The following is a 14,228-nucleotide window of genomic DNA, read 5'->3' as shown; positions in this document are numbered from 1 at the left end:
AAAATTAAATGAGATTTTCAGATCCTGGGAGGATTTCAAACACGTTCCTCCCGCTGGAAGTACGAATTCGTAGATCTCTGTTGCCCCTGAACGATACAAAAAGATTTCGTAGAAACACTGTCACGTTTTTTTGGCGAAAATAATCGAATTTGTAAGCACACCGAACGACGACAGTGCTTTTTCCGCGACTTTCAATAGTGAAATATTTAAGAGCATCCATGGGGGTATAAAAGCAGTTGAAGAACTCTCGGTGAACTAGTGCAAAACGACGGGACGAAGAAGAGGGAATCAATAATAAACTGGCGTAGTGCCACAGACTGTAATGCGGATGTATCTTTGCTGGTCGCGACGCGATTCATTCTAAAATTCTTACAATTTCTCTGTACCGAGCACATTTATTTTCATACAGAGAATAACAGGTGTCAGGTGAAATTAAAAAAAGAAAAAAAGAAGCACGTATTGTGGAAACGTAAAAGTCTTTGAAATTATATTCGCGTTCAAGGAAACACCCTGTACATTCAACGGGTTTGTAGGAAGGTGTTTCGTAGCGTGTACCGATGTGTTCCATTTTGCGCATTAAACATTCTTTCCCAAGCTTTCTATCTTTGACTAGCGCGAGCGCGACAGTGCTCAAAAGTAACAAAGCTTTTCAAGAACGCTGTTTACCGCGCGCACGTGAAGTACCAAACGTCAGAGAATGCGTGACGACTTTTTAACTCCGTGCACTAACGCGTCTGTAAATATCCATCAAAGACGCTTTATTTGCCAGCTGGTAGTCGCGAGTCCGCGAGTACCAGTTATTTAAACGCGTAGCCAAACAATTTTCAGTTTCGTCGCATCCACAGGGCAAAGCAAACACCATTCAAAACCTATTTATCGCGTCGCTGTTTGTCGATATATTTTTCCGAAACACGAGAAACGGCTCCTGAATTGCCCGAACGTCGGATGAAAATATATATATCACGATCGCGTATTGTTAAAGGTATAAATTTCACGGTCGAGTTTCGTTGGTTTTTTCCGAACGCTGAAAAACGAAGAGTTACAGATTACGTCACAGAGTTCCCTTTATCAAAACTCCACCGGTGCTCCGAACACAGCAAAAAGTATGAAACGAAAACAGTGTGGTTCAGGGGTTTTATTTCCGAACCGATGATTATTATTATTGTTATTTTTACGGTTATACAACCAGAATGGAGTATCGGACGGAGTCGAAACAGTGGAAACGAAACTTTTATAATAAAAGTTATCGCATTATAAGTTTTGATGAGAACGGATAAATAAAAATTATTGAAAATGAAAGTCCTGGTTCGAGCAAAATTCACGAAATATAAATTGAAGTTCTTGTGTAATAGTTCTCGACTATTAATAAAAATTAACTACCCCTTTCGATCCTCGATTATTGCAATCTTAGTAACACGTATTCTTCGATCAACGTTCAATTAATAACGTTTCACGAAATAGGAAGTTCGTAAAAGGATAAAGAGAACAAAGGTCAAGAAAATCGTTCGCGTTGGAGAATATTTGTTCGACACTGTATTTATCTGCGATTTAAACTATTTGGGATTCGTTCTCGATCACGTCACACGATTTCTTTGGCGAAAAGAATCTTGCTCCGTGGAATCTACGATCGGTTTGTCGAGCACAGCACGCGTTCGCGATACGTCAGTCATCGAGCGAGCGAGGCACAGGTTATTGACATTGAAGGAAGCGAATCGATACACGAAGCGCCTAGATGTCTAGTCACGGAAGTAGAATACTGATTGCTAGCATAAAGCCTATTGTGTCGATGCGGCCCGTTTAAATGTAGAGTGTCGAGGCCCGAGCGTTGGCCGCCGTTCCTTGGGAGCGCATAATGCACCCCGAAGACGCCTAAAGCGTCGAAAGCTTTGAGTCCGTACCAGACGGGGACTCCCACTCGTTACCGATGATATTCTACTCTCCTCTCTATCCATCCTGGCTTGCCAAAGGAAAAGTCGATGGAACCTGGAAGCTGCAATTGCCTCTTCGAGCTAAACTTTTGCTTGTCTCGTTCCAAGACGAACGCGATGGATCGTGATCGCCGGAGTCCGAATCCAATCGATCGTTAGTTTGCTACGGAAGCAATCTTTTCCCCTCTATTTAAATCTTCGCGGAGAAAGAACCGTCGAAGATCGAGACGGAAACGTTAAATTACGCGTTAGGAAATTAGAAACAATTTTTTATTTGAAATATTTAAGCACGATTAGATCTGAGGAGAGATTGAGACTATAAGCAAACTGAAAATTCTGACAAGAACCAGTGGAAAATTTGAGGAACTAATCTTTAAAAAGAAACTTGAGCGGGTGTAAAAGCATCGCAGAATTTTTCAATCAGTCCCGAGAAAATATTGACGATCAAGATCGACCATCGATCGATCGACGCCCGGAACTCGACTGGCTTGGTAATGGATAATGAAGGTAAACCTTTGTCGTGTGCACACACAGTTCCGGATCCGCGTGTGAATTGTACACAGAGGCGTGTAGAGTGCACCTAGCTCGATTTCTGCGCGGCAATGGTGGCAACGATAACGGGACTAGTGTCAACATCGCTTACGGGATCTAATAATGACTTTTAGTTTTTAAAATAGCAGCTACACCCTGATTCGTCTGTACTTTTACCAAATATCAGTTTCTATGATAAATAATTGCCATTCCTTCCAATATACGGCTCTCAAATTTTCCTTTAGAAGTGCATGCAATAATCTAGTCTATAGAACTGTCGAAGAGTCTTAACGCGATTAGATAATTTCTATAAAAATGTAGTAAAATGTACATATCATGTAATCAGGTATTAATCTCTTTTGTGTGCAAGAAACTTGTGTAAACATTGTACCAAATAGGCAATCTTTTGAATAGGACGACATAGTACTAGGTGGACAACTCTTTTAAAGACAGACAGTATATGTGAAAAACATATTGGAGAAAGCAGTACTGCGTTGGTCAACGTTTGAGACGTAGAATTATACAGCTGTACAGAATGGCAAAACTCAACGACGTGTTGCCAACCTTCGCAGTGAAAAGATATATTATGTTAACGACTCCTGTAATAGTATGTCGTTAAGGATTACCATCTTTATGGACAGAGAAACCATGCATACTACATCAACGACTCTATGTCAAATAAGAGGACTTAATGCTACGCGGATTGCTCGTAACCATCTCCAATACAGTTTCATAATGAGATCAAAGATTAAGTGGGAAGTTAATGCGCGACGATAAAGGTTCTTAATTTTGTCAAACGAGAAAACGTAAATAAATGTCGAGGTTTACTGATAAAAAAAATATAGAAAATTAACAACATCCTTAATTAGACTAGGGAAAGACGTAATGCTACATGAATGGCCATCGACTCTATAGATACATAGTATTTATAACGTCCTAATCTTTCACGAGCGAATATTGCCAACTAAATTATTACTCTAATTAATTTTCCTATCCCATATGGAAGTTTGAAATCAAATTAAAGTAATTTTACATCTGAGAGACTCCAGACTTGTCTGAAGTTCTGAAACTCTTATTCAAACCCTGGGAATAATGCAAATTTTTTACTATAAAAAATCAATCAACAATCACATTCAACGCACGATTAAACCTATAACTTAACACCACATTTCCACTTGGGAAACACGAGCCATGCAACGTAAAACGTCTTTGGCACGCGTTTGAAAAGCGATCTGCTCGAAGTGCATCGAGTGGTTTCTGTGCTGAACGTTCTGCGTATGGAAACGCGGCTTAACATCGTTCCACGCGATTCGAACGTCGATAAAATTGTGCTTGGCAAATCGTCGGGACATTTGTTGCGCAAAAAAAAAAAACAATCTCGCAATCACAGCGTTATCGACGGTCAAATAAATCCTCATAGTATCGATGACGGAATCGCGACTCGTCGATCCGATGATTGAAAATATTTCACGAATATACATGTAATCCGAATACTATTCAAATACTCGAACATTTTAATATTCATCGTTCTATTTTGAATTTTACTTGTATTTAAGATATTTTATTTACGATATTCTATATATTTCAATTAAATGAAACGAAAATTGTCTTTTTTATTTAAAACGAAAGATTAGTAGATGCGAAATACTAAGTTGCAGTGACTTATGGATGCTATAGTGCTAAATCACTCGTAAAGTCCTAACCATGACCGCCAGCATACATTTTTCACGTAAACAAAGAGAACGCCTCAGCAAAAGAAGAACTATCTCGAATAAACCGTAAGTTACTGGGTAATATATAAGAGAAAAACCAAGAAAAACAAAATAGAATGGCTCATAATTTCTCGCGACAGAGGATCCGTAAAGATATACACTGTGTGTTATACAGCCGCCATTTCGTAGACCGTTTCATAACGGAAGTACAAAGAGTCTGACGAATTTCTTTGCAAAAGTCCCGGTAAAAAGAAATTCTATGTAAAAAATGAAAAGGTTTCCTTTGTATTCATTTTTAATGCTAAGCAGCAACAAAAACACTAAAGTTGTTCCATTTATTATTATATCACAAGTGGGCCTCAACCTTTTCAAGTTTTTTAGGTCAATAGCTCATGGAGTTGGGTTAATGGCAATTAAGAGGTTAAGTAACTGCAACAGATCGGTTTTATCAGAGGGAGAGTGATCAACGAGGGCCGAATCTTTATCTCTTGTTTTTTTAACGTCGCTATCGTTCATATTACGAACCTAAGTATCAAAATGACAATCATTAGATCCGAGATTCTTTAATTTGATCTTTTCTTTGAATTTAATGCTTGAGCTACGTACAATTAATTGTTTTAAATCTTTAAGATTAAGATCGTATCTTCGAAGACAAGAAATCTAGGAAATATTTTGAACGACACCACTTGGCGAAAACAGCTACTCGATCGTCATTAAATCGAACCATTTGGGAAGCTTAAGTCGTTTATATCGAGCCCATAAGCCAATGAAAGATGTCTTCCGGTATTATTTTAATGAGGAAGATAGTTGCAAAAGCGAGAAAAGTCATCGCCGCAGGTTTATGACACAATTAAAGGCAACGTTCCGCGAAGTTTACAGAATTATGATCAAACTTTCTGTAATCTTAGATTTAACGTTGATTTTAAATATAGTACACGATGTTGATACAAATTCTTACGATCCACCTATTTTCGACAGAATTCTTTGCTGTTTTATCGATGCACCTACGACTGTAACATTAATAAAAAATTGCTGAAATAATGGACTTTGCAAAGCATCGAAAGCCCTGGTCATTGTTCACGCTATTCGCGCTTTAACTAGAGAAAGAACCGATCACTAGATAGTCCAGCGGATAATGGTTTTTCCTATTTACTAGACGGAATCAATCGTTCCGCATCTCTCGATCGTTTCCGGAAGTGTTCCTGACGTTCGTCAACCGCGAGTTGCGCTTGACAGACGCACAAAGCAGATCCACGAGTAAAAGTAAAAAATCGATCGTGCCCAGCATGTGTGTGGGGTAAAAGAAAATACCCCAGGTCGTGAAACTCGTTCGCCGAGAATGGTCCCGTCTGGTCCCTTCATTTTTACGTTCGAATCGAGTTTTAAAAAATATACATATACAAGCTGGAACGAAATTCCTAGCTCGAAATCGTGTAGAAAGTCTCCTTGCCAAAATAATTTTAAGATATAAAATATCATCGTACGAGGGGAACGTACAACCGCAGAAGCTCCAAATTTTTTCGAACCGGAGCCTCCTTTTCTTTCTGGAAGAAGAAAAAGAAACAGAACGAATGGAATGAAAGGTACTCGTATATTTTACACCGCAAAATTTGCAGCCGAACTTCCCCTTATTGTGAACAAGAATAAACGGCATTCGTCGCGATAAAAGTTTTACGACAACGGAATCTCTTTTATGCTTCTTCTGTTCCGCTTCGGGGAACGTTACTTCGGAAGAAGAACGGTTCCCAGGAAATCTGTGAAAGTCCGTGGAACTACGAGCGAAGAAATGTTTGACTGACGTCTCCAGTGCTTTTCGACGCATCCTATTGGAATTAAACGCACGCAGGATACGCCTGACAATGCGGGAAATCAATTAAACTGCGAGGACGATGTTTATGCACGCTTCTACCGATCGCGCGTGGCGCAATTACCGTGTAGAAAAGCCTGCTGAAAAATTAATATTCGCTACTATTCACGAGCCAGTAAGTTTTAAATATTGCATTCGATAACTTTGTTCGGTTTAAATTAAAAGTTCTTCACGGTGGAAAATAGAAAGAACGAATATATTTTCTCTCGCGGCAAGCCATATGGTATGGGGGAGGGAAGCCACCACGAAAGTACGGTGCATAAAATCCGCTATAAATAATATGACACGTTAGGCAGTCTCGGTAATATTTGGCTGCACTGATTAAAATCAGACGTGCACGGAACATCCGAGACCCGTGGCGCAACGGCATAAAGCATATTCGTCGAGCGGAGGCTGGGGAATCAATTAAACCGTGCCCAAACACACGCCTGTGGATGTACGAGAGCGACGTCGTACATCGATACAGCGATTCCGTCGGGAAATGCATCCGAGAGACTCGTGCGTGAAAGAGACCGAGAGATACGAGAGAAGGCGGAGGAACATATTTGCTCGTCGAAACGGTTGGCACTTTCCTTGGTCGCGATTGCAGTTGCACCGATCGCGCGGTCGCAGATATTCTACGAGACGAAGCTCGCATATCCGCAAGTGTCAATATTAAATTCGACCCCGTTCGCCAAACTACCCCGGAATGCGTGGAAAAACATTCCACGCGATGGCCAGCCGACCCAAAGAGGGCTCCCGTTGTTCCCCGTTTACGCTTCGGGAATTCCTTGGACCGGCCCTTTTCGTGGCTCCGTTGATCGAAAGAGGAAAGCTTAAAACGGATTTAAAAATTCTCGAGAAGAGAAGAGATCGGATGGATCAACAACTCTTTCTTCAGGAAACAAGAGAGCAGTTTTAAAAAGTCCTTGCACTTGGGAGAACTGTAGCAGAACGAGGTAAATGCAAGGAAAAGAGTGAAATTTGCTGTTAAACCACCTCTAACTGCACGAATAACCTAGATTACAATTTTCTCCAGCGAAAGAAAAAGTGGTGGAAAGTACTTTTCGTTAGTAAACAGTTTTCACGCAGCAGATTTTTCTAAGCTCGTGTACTCCCGGTTGAAGTATCGTAAATAGAACAAAAAACTACGACTCGTCTTCGCACCAGATGCAATCTCTGGTGTTACGATTCCGGGGCACACCCTGTATATTTGCGTTTTTACCGATGCAACGAATTCTCTGAAATTTCGTCCGTAGATAGGAGTCGCAACGGCTTGAGAAGACGGGTCTCTCGCGTCGTTGACCCCGCTCCTCCCGCAAAGTATTCCTCGTGAATGCGAGGCCGCTATACTTGGCGACTGCACGATATGCAAACTACTGCTCGCTTACATGAAGTTATTACCCGTGTACGGAGATTGTGATGCCCGGTTCGCTCCGCGGCCGACTACTTTCCTCCAGTTTTGTACTTACAACCGCTCGAGTACTTTCTGCCAGAGTAGGTACTTTCACGCTACCGATTCGGCGACGTTCTTTTAACCACTTAAGGACCCATTGTAGTGTCTAGTCGCCTCGGAAGTGTCATAACTTTTTTTTTAACAAATGAAAAATCGATGTCTATCCCCTTAAGAGGGGTAGCCCTCAAAGATTTCTAATTGCAATCCAAATAATTCTCTGAAGACGTACTTTTCAACGTCAACTTTAACAGTACACCATGATGCAATGGCAACTAGACGAACAGAGAATCAGTACTGTGATTTATTTATGTAGATTTCGTCACTATAAATTCCAAGTTCTCTGTTACAACCTTTAAACGCATCTTAATGTCAGTCTAGCTACAGATTCCAACTGCTCACTGAGAATTACAATACTATCGACACTGTTATACCACAGTATAGTTCCTCGTCTTTTCAATTTTCAATTTCTGATTGCTATAAATACCGTATAATCATCTTTCGACAATGGATTCTATGACAATAGGATTGTCAAACGACCTTGACTATTTTCTACACACAATGACAATATGACTTTCAAATGATCTGGACTATGTTCCAGACACGATGACAATGTGGCTTTTAAATAACCTGAACCATTTTCCATACGCAATAACAACGTGAATTTTAAACGATCTCTTTTATTTCAGTGCTCAAGGCCATTCGAAGGCCCTCTTGTCATTATTGCCCCGAATTTATCCATTGATTTCACATGATTATGTTAATAGAGATATTTGTTAATTTCAAAACAGAGCAATTTTATCAGGACCCCTCAGATCAAGCAATTAAAAACGACTCCAAATTTTGACGTTAAGGATTAAAAACGGCTAATACTTTGGAATCTGTTTCAGTTCATCGCGTCCTAGATTTTAAGCCTGGTTTCGTTCAAAAAGCACTCATTTCGTTCGTATCATCTCTTTGTGAGTCAATGACGTCAAACAGCCGTCTTGCACGGGCCGTGCGGATCCCCGCGGACCCGAGGTCGTCCATCCACCAGGGAATTCCACGAGGACACGCCGTCGGCCGCGTTTCCACCGAACGCATCGCGACCATCTTTCCATTTACTGCGTGTCATGATGAATTCGGTACGATGCCGGAGCAGAGAATGAGATAAATAGAGAGAACGACGCTACCGGCCAGGGACGGGGATATATTTGCATGAGCGAATTGGAACACCTGGATGCGCGTGTCCCGTTGAGAAATTGCAATCCTTCGTTTACCCCAATACCAGTTAATTCGAGGGAAGCGTCTCCCTACTCTACCGTGTGACTGTTTGAAAAAAGTACGGAGGTCAAATTGCTCCAAAAGTGGAGTCTTTTCTTTTCACAGAATGCTTATTTGTATCTTAAAGAGAGTTGAACAAAATTGGTTTAGTAATAATATTTCTGGTGTCACACGGGGCGTTCGAGGAATCTAACTACATCGATGGTTCTCGTCTTTGCAAGTGTAATGGGGTTAAACGTTAAGGTTGAACGGAGAGCCAAATGCAAATACACCGGAGGGAAGAAGACACGAGATTCTGTTCGCCGACAGATACGATAGGTACAAAAGCGAAGCAGCTGGGTCGATGACGTCACTACCTGTCTTACAGCTCTCTGCTTGCACCCCGGGGTATGGGTCAGTCTTGGACGGAATATGTGAGCTTCGTCCAACTATTCCAAGTGGCGGAACTTCATTTGCAAGCGCGGTGCACTTACCAAGAACGCGATACGCAGCCTCGCGAGCTGCGAGTTTCTGAAAGTATTTAACGGAGCGTACGCGGCAGAGGCGTTTCGACGAGAAACATCTTAATACCTTAGCCGTGATGTTACGCAGAAATGCAACAAGACGACCAAACTACCTTCTTTTGCACAATTTTCCAGATTTACGCGAGCCCAAACGGAAAAGAAACAAAATCTTTACGTGAAATTGCAAAAACAAAATTACCTTTTTGTACGTCTGTTTGTTTGTATTTGCTCCAAATTTTCTTCGATTTATTTCTGTTAATTTATGCAGCAAACCGTTTAATCGCAATAAATGAAATACGTTTAGCAAACGGGTCGAGAGCACTCGGAGGAAATGTTAATTAGAACGCTCAACGTTTCCCTAGTTTCGTTAACACTCGGTTAAGGCGATTGATGTTTTTATGGTCGATATATTCCCGTAAACATTTTTATTTCCAATGAATATCCGTCGGTAATTCGAGCACTCAGCGTTTAAGATAATTCCAAGCTCGTCGAATTGAAACGAGAAACGCGCTCGACCGTGCAAACGAATGGTTAATTAGTTGACGATAAATTCGAGTTACGATCGGTACGTCACGGCGTATCGTATCGCTGTGCCGACGAGATCGATCGCGCGCTACGTCGTTGACCGTTACCAAGAACCAATTTCATCCGTTGTGTTTTTGCCAAACTCTTATCAGTCGTTGCGCTTCGCGTAAACAAAGCGAGTCCGCAACCTCTTCCGCGAATTTACCGCCGTGGCGATTTCGTGGAATCGGCCAAGTCCATTTCCGTTCGAAACGGAATCGTAACCATTTTCGAGGCGAGGGGACCGCTGAGAGATAAAAATGCCTCGGTCACAAAAGAATCGAACGGTTGAAAAGGCACTCCCTCTCGCGAAGTTATTAAAGTTTCCATTAAGAGGGTAAACTTTCAGAAAATTTTCGAAAGTTTAATGGAAGAAGTCGGTGGGAACATGGAGGCCGTTTGTGACGGAGTTGAATGGAGTGTTATGTGAATAGACCATCTGGTCGGAGGGAAACGCGGAGAGCATTCTATATCTGACGCCAGGGACTAACATTTGCCTAAGCAACGTTTTTGTTCCTTTTCCAGAAATATTTCGTTTTTCGAGCGTCTCGCGTCGGTTGCTCCGTTTTGCTGCGAATCGCGCCTAAATCATCGTGCATCGTTTGCATCGACGATACGGATCGACGACGGAAAGTCGAACAAAAGCATGAGAACAGCTCCGAAGCCGTGGCTTATCGCGTAACCTATCGCGAGCCACGTGAGAGAACACCCGGACGTCGCGAGGAGAACGCGTAGAAAATTGCACGTAACAAGCTTGGTGATGAGACAATTGCGCGTCGTTCGATCGTAGGATCGCGTTGTCGTCTGTAACCTCGATGACACAATCGGCAGAAGGCAGTGAACTTCTCCCCGGACTATTTCAAGCGGTCCGAGGCGCAGGAAGAAACGCGCGCGAGGGAGAGAAGCAAACCAGTTCACCGCGTAGGGCTACGTGACTTACGTAAAATAATACGGTTCCGATGAGACGAGGGACGCGTTCGCCGATGCGTCCGCGAGAGCGCGTACCCCGCAGTTTCGATCATTACTCGCAAAGGACAAAATTCATCGACTTACGTCAACCGCAGCTCCGCTCTCGATCGATACGCGACGATGTCGCTGGTCTGTCCCTTTGTTCCCTCGAGCTATCGTCCCCGGCGTATTCACCATAAGCACCAAATAGAACTCAACGATGGAAACTCAGCACGAAAGTATAAGGAAATAAGGTCTTCTTTTGTCACGGCGTCGGTTGGCGAAAACGCGCGGAGGGGGAAAAACAAGGAAAAAACGTCGAACACAAACACACGCGGACGCGATTCCGGCACCAGCTGGCGAAACGTCGTGCGCGGCGCCGCGCACTGCCGACAGTCGATCACTTCAAAAAGTTTCCGTCAAGGGCAAGGCTAGCCCTGGTCGTCGATGGAACGGAGCATCTTTCGGACGCGGAGGGACGCACGATTCCGGTCGAGAACGGATGACGCGACGTACCGCGCACGATAGCTCTTCGATTCAAGTTTTCGCGTGAATCAAACGAACCGACCGAATTGGAGCTTTTGTTCCGCGGCGGAAGGAGGACGCGAAATCGTCACGAACCGACTCCCTCGATGGACGCGACGATACTGAGGCGCCGGCGTGTTTATTGCCCCCCACCACCCACCTTCCCCGTCGCTCCTTCGATGCTATCCCCACCACCGTCGCTGCTCTTTCCGTCTGTGCTAACCATGCCGGATTCTTCCCCTACCTTCCCTCCCACCCCCACTCGACCTCCCCATTCGACCCTCTCCTGCCTTCATCCCGGGACTCAGCTGTCGTACGGGTGTTCTGCTTCAAACATTTCCCTCCTGCTCGCTCTTCTATCCCTATCCCTATCCCTATCCCTATCCCTATCCCTCTCCCCCTGATCCGCTATCAATGTCCTTGTCAGCCGTTTCCCCTGCGTTCAACCTCTTTCGCTCCCTCTTTCGCTCATTCCCGTCGGATCCGCTCCTTTCTTCCTCGGGTGAATTGGAAACATAAACTGGGTCGTTATGTCCACGATGTCAGACGTGTTTTGGTGGCTCGTTCGCAGGGTTTTTCGAGTTTTCCCGGGGAGGCGCGCGAACAGCACCGGACCCGGTCGTAAATACCGGGCTTTCGTCGAACCCGTCGTACTTAGCGACGTCTCGAAGCGACCGTTCGTGACAATGGGGGGATCGTTGGTCGGTGAAACCCGACCGAGGGGATTAGCCAGGGAAATCTCTCGCGGGGAACGCGAAACCCGCGACGCAGCCCGGGCCAAAGATTCACCCTCTGCGAAACTGGGTACAACGCGGAGGCCGATGCAAATGTGGACCATGTAAAAAGAGCTGCAAGGCTGGTGTACGCTTTCGAGGAGCCTCGACGACGCCCGGACGACTCCGGTCCGAGAATCGACGGGATTATTTTCTTCCTTGAGGTTTTCTCGTAGGCAATGGCGATAGAACGTGACTCTGTAGTTTTATCGGCTGTAATAAGCGTCGGATTCTCGATTCAGGAGTGGCATTGATCCACTGGTGTTATCCGAGCTTATACACCTTGAATCATAAACGTTTCCCTTTCGTGCATTTAACCCGGATGATTCCTTAAGGTTATTCTAGGGTAATATGAGCGTACGTACAATTTGTACAAAATTAACTGGACGGTCTTACGGAGAAAAGAGGATTTCGGAACACTGAAATTTGTGGAAGAAAATATGTTATCGGTACCGTGGCAAACCTTTCCCTCATCCGGCGGATAAAAGAGTTCCATCGTTTCGAATTAATCGTCTTCGTGTGCGTCATAACCTATTCCGAACACGTTCTAACGGAAGCCGCGGTTGCGGATTTGCTGCCAACCGTAGGAGTCCACGCGCGGGTAAAGACTGAATCTCTACGTGCCAGAAAATATAGCGATCGTTTAACAGTAAATCGTCCGCGGTCGCATAAACTGCGCGGTTAATCCACTGCGCGCAAGCGACAGCGGCCGTGTCCGTGTTAAAAATAATATTGCGCAATTATCGAACGTTTCTTCCTTTTTCAGAAGCGCTTAAACCTTCAAACCTGACCTTTTCTTCTTGCTAGCGACAGAGTCATTTATTACGGTATTCATTTATTAAGACCACCTGGGATGTGTGCTGTAATTATGCGGCCGGACTGCATGAAACCAGTTCGACAGTGAACGTAGCAATAACTAAAAGCGGTCTTATACACTGTGAGCAACTTTAACATTCGGACACTTTGCGATTGCTCGCTTTATAATCTTATCTAATCGGTACGACTCGCCAATAAAATAAAATCATCCCCGTTTCGTTAATTTTTCCTTTCGCGTGTTTTATTTAACGACTTTATTCGCCGAATAAAAATGTACGTAAAAGAACTATACCGAGCAGGATGAAACGACCAGGTACGGCGAACGAGGCTGTTTTACTACCTAACCCAAACTTCCGATACTGTGCTTCGGTCATTTTCCTTCGTAATGGGAACTATCGCAAATAGTTATGCGCGCGAGGTGTACTTTATTTGATTTTAAGGAGCAAAATTACGATGTTTCGTCCCGAATTTACTGAACTCTACGGCGAGGTTATTATAAGCAGATCCTGCCTTCGACTCGTCTTCCAGTTGGAACCTGTTTCCATACGTGGAGCCTCCGGATTGCGCATACTCTGAAGCGAGAAGGATCTGCCATCTAGTAGCTAAGATACGACTAAACGTTCGAACAGTCTTCGCGAAGATACCCTGACTACTAGGAATGGCTACGATTTACAGATCCAGTCCTTGATTCGATGTCTTTTTTTAAAATTTCCTATATTAAAATATGTTTTCCAAGCAGGGATAGCGAGCAAGTACCACAATTGCAACCAATAAGAAAAAATAGAAGAACTGTAACGATCAAGAGCGCCGTAGAATTTAATGGATCGAGCCATGTGTTTTGACATGGCTGGATTAGAGGATCCAGAGGCCGGCAAATTATAACTTGTTCCGGAAACAATTGCTAAGGCAAGACCATCGACGACACGTTGCGCATGCTAATTTGCCACCTCGGTTAGAGGCGCAACTTTATTACACTCGCCTCTCGTTACGATGAATCACGAACAGGTTCTGGTTTAAAGCGGCGAATTTTAAATAATTCGCGCGTGTATTATTCTTTCGCGTCGCGAATAAGGGAACCAGCGAATGCTGTCATCGGTTCAGTTTTACGCCGTGCAGTCATCCGCCTATAATAGAAACGTTAACGGTAAACCGACCACGGTGACTAATTTCTCCTTATGGTTAAGATAATTACCACTTAACAGAGGCAGGTCGAAACTTTCACGCGCGTACAAACTGCAATATTCGGTTGTAAAGGAGTTTTTCTCAAATCTCTATAATTCGATTTGTTCCCTTCCCAAGATATTCGAATTGCCGACGCTCGATCGTATGCTACAAACTATCGACCAAGATTCCTAGATCGATACAT

General features: G+C 43.6%; 1 protein-coding gene across 16 annotated transcripts in view; it reads right to left on the bottom strand.

Moving 5' to 3' along the window:
* LOC143340268 (uncharacterized) overlaps window positions 1–11,385 on the bottom strand; it is a 129,475-nt gene extending 118,090 nt beyond the window's left edge. For all 16 annotated transcript variants that reach the window (XM_076762021.1, XM_076762022.1, XM_076762008.1 and 13 more), the window contains exon 1: window positions 10,854–11,385. The gene's annotated coding sequence lies outside the window, so the exon portion shown is untranslated. The remainder of the gene's footprint in view (window positions 1–10,853) is intronic.
* Window positions 11,386–14,228: the final 2,843 nt, after the last annotated feature.

This window comes from Colletes latitarsis, chromosome 3 (genome assembly GCF_051014445.1).
Source record: "Colletes latitarsis isolate SP2378_abdomen chromosome 3, iyColLati1, whole genome shotgun sequence".
In the NCBI taxonomy this organism is placed as follows: Eukaryota; Metazoa; Arthropoda; class Insecta; order Hymenoptera; family Colletidae; genus Colletes; species Colletes latitarsis.
Note: the sequence above shows the minus strand (reverse complement) of the source record. Positions and strands in the feature narration are given on the sequence as shown.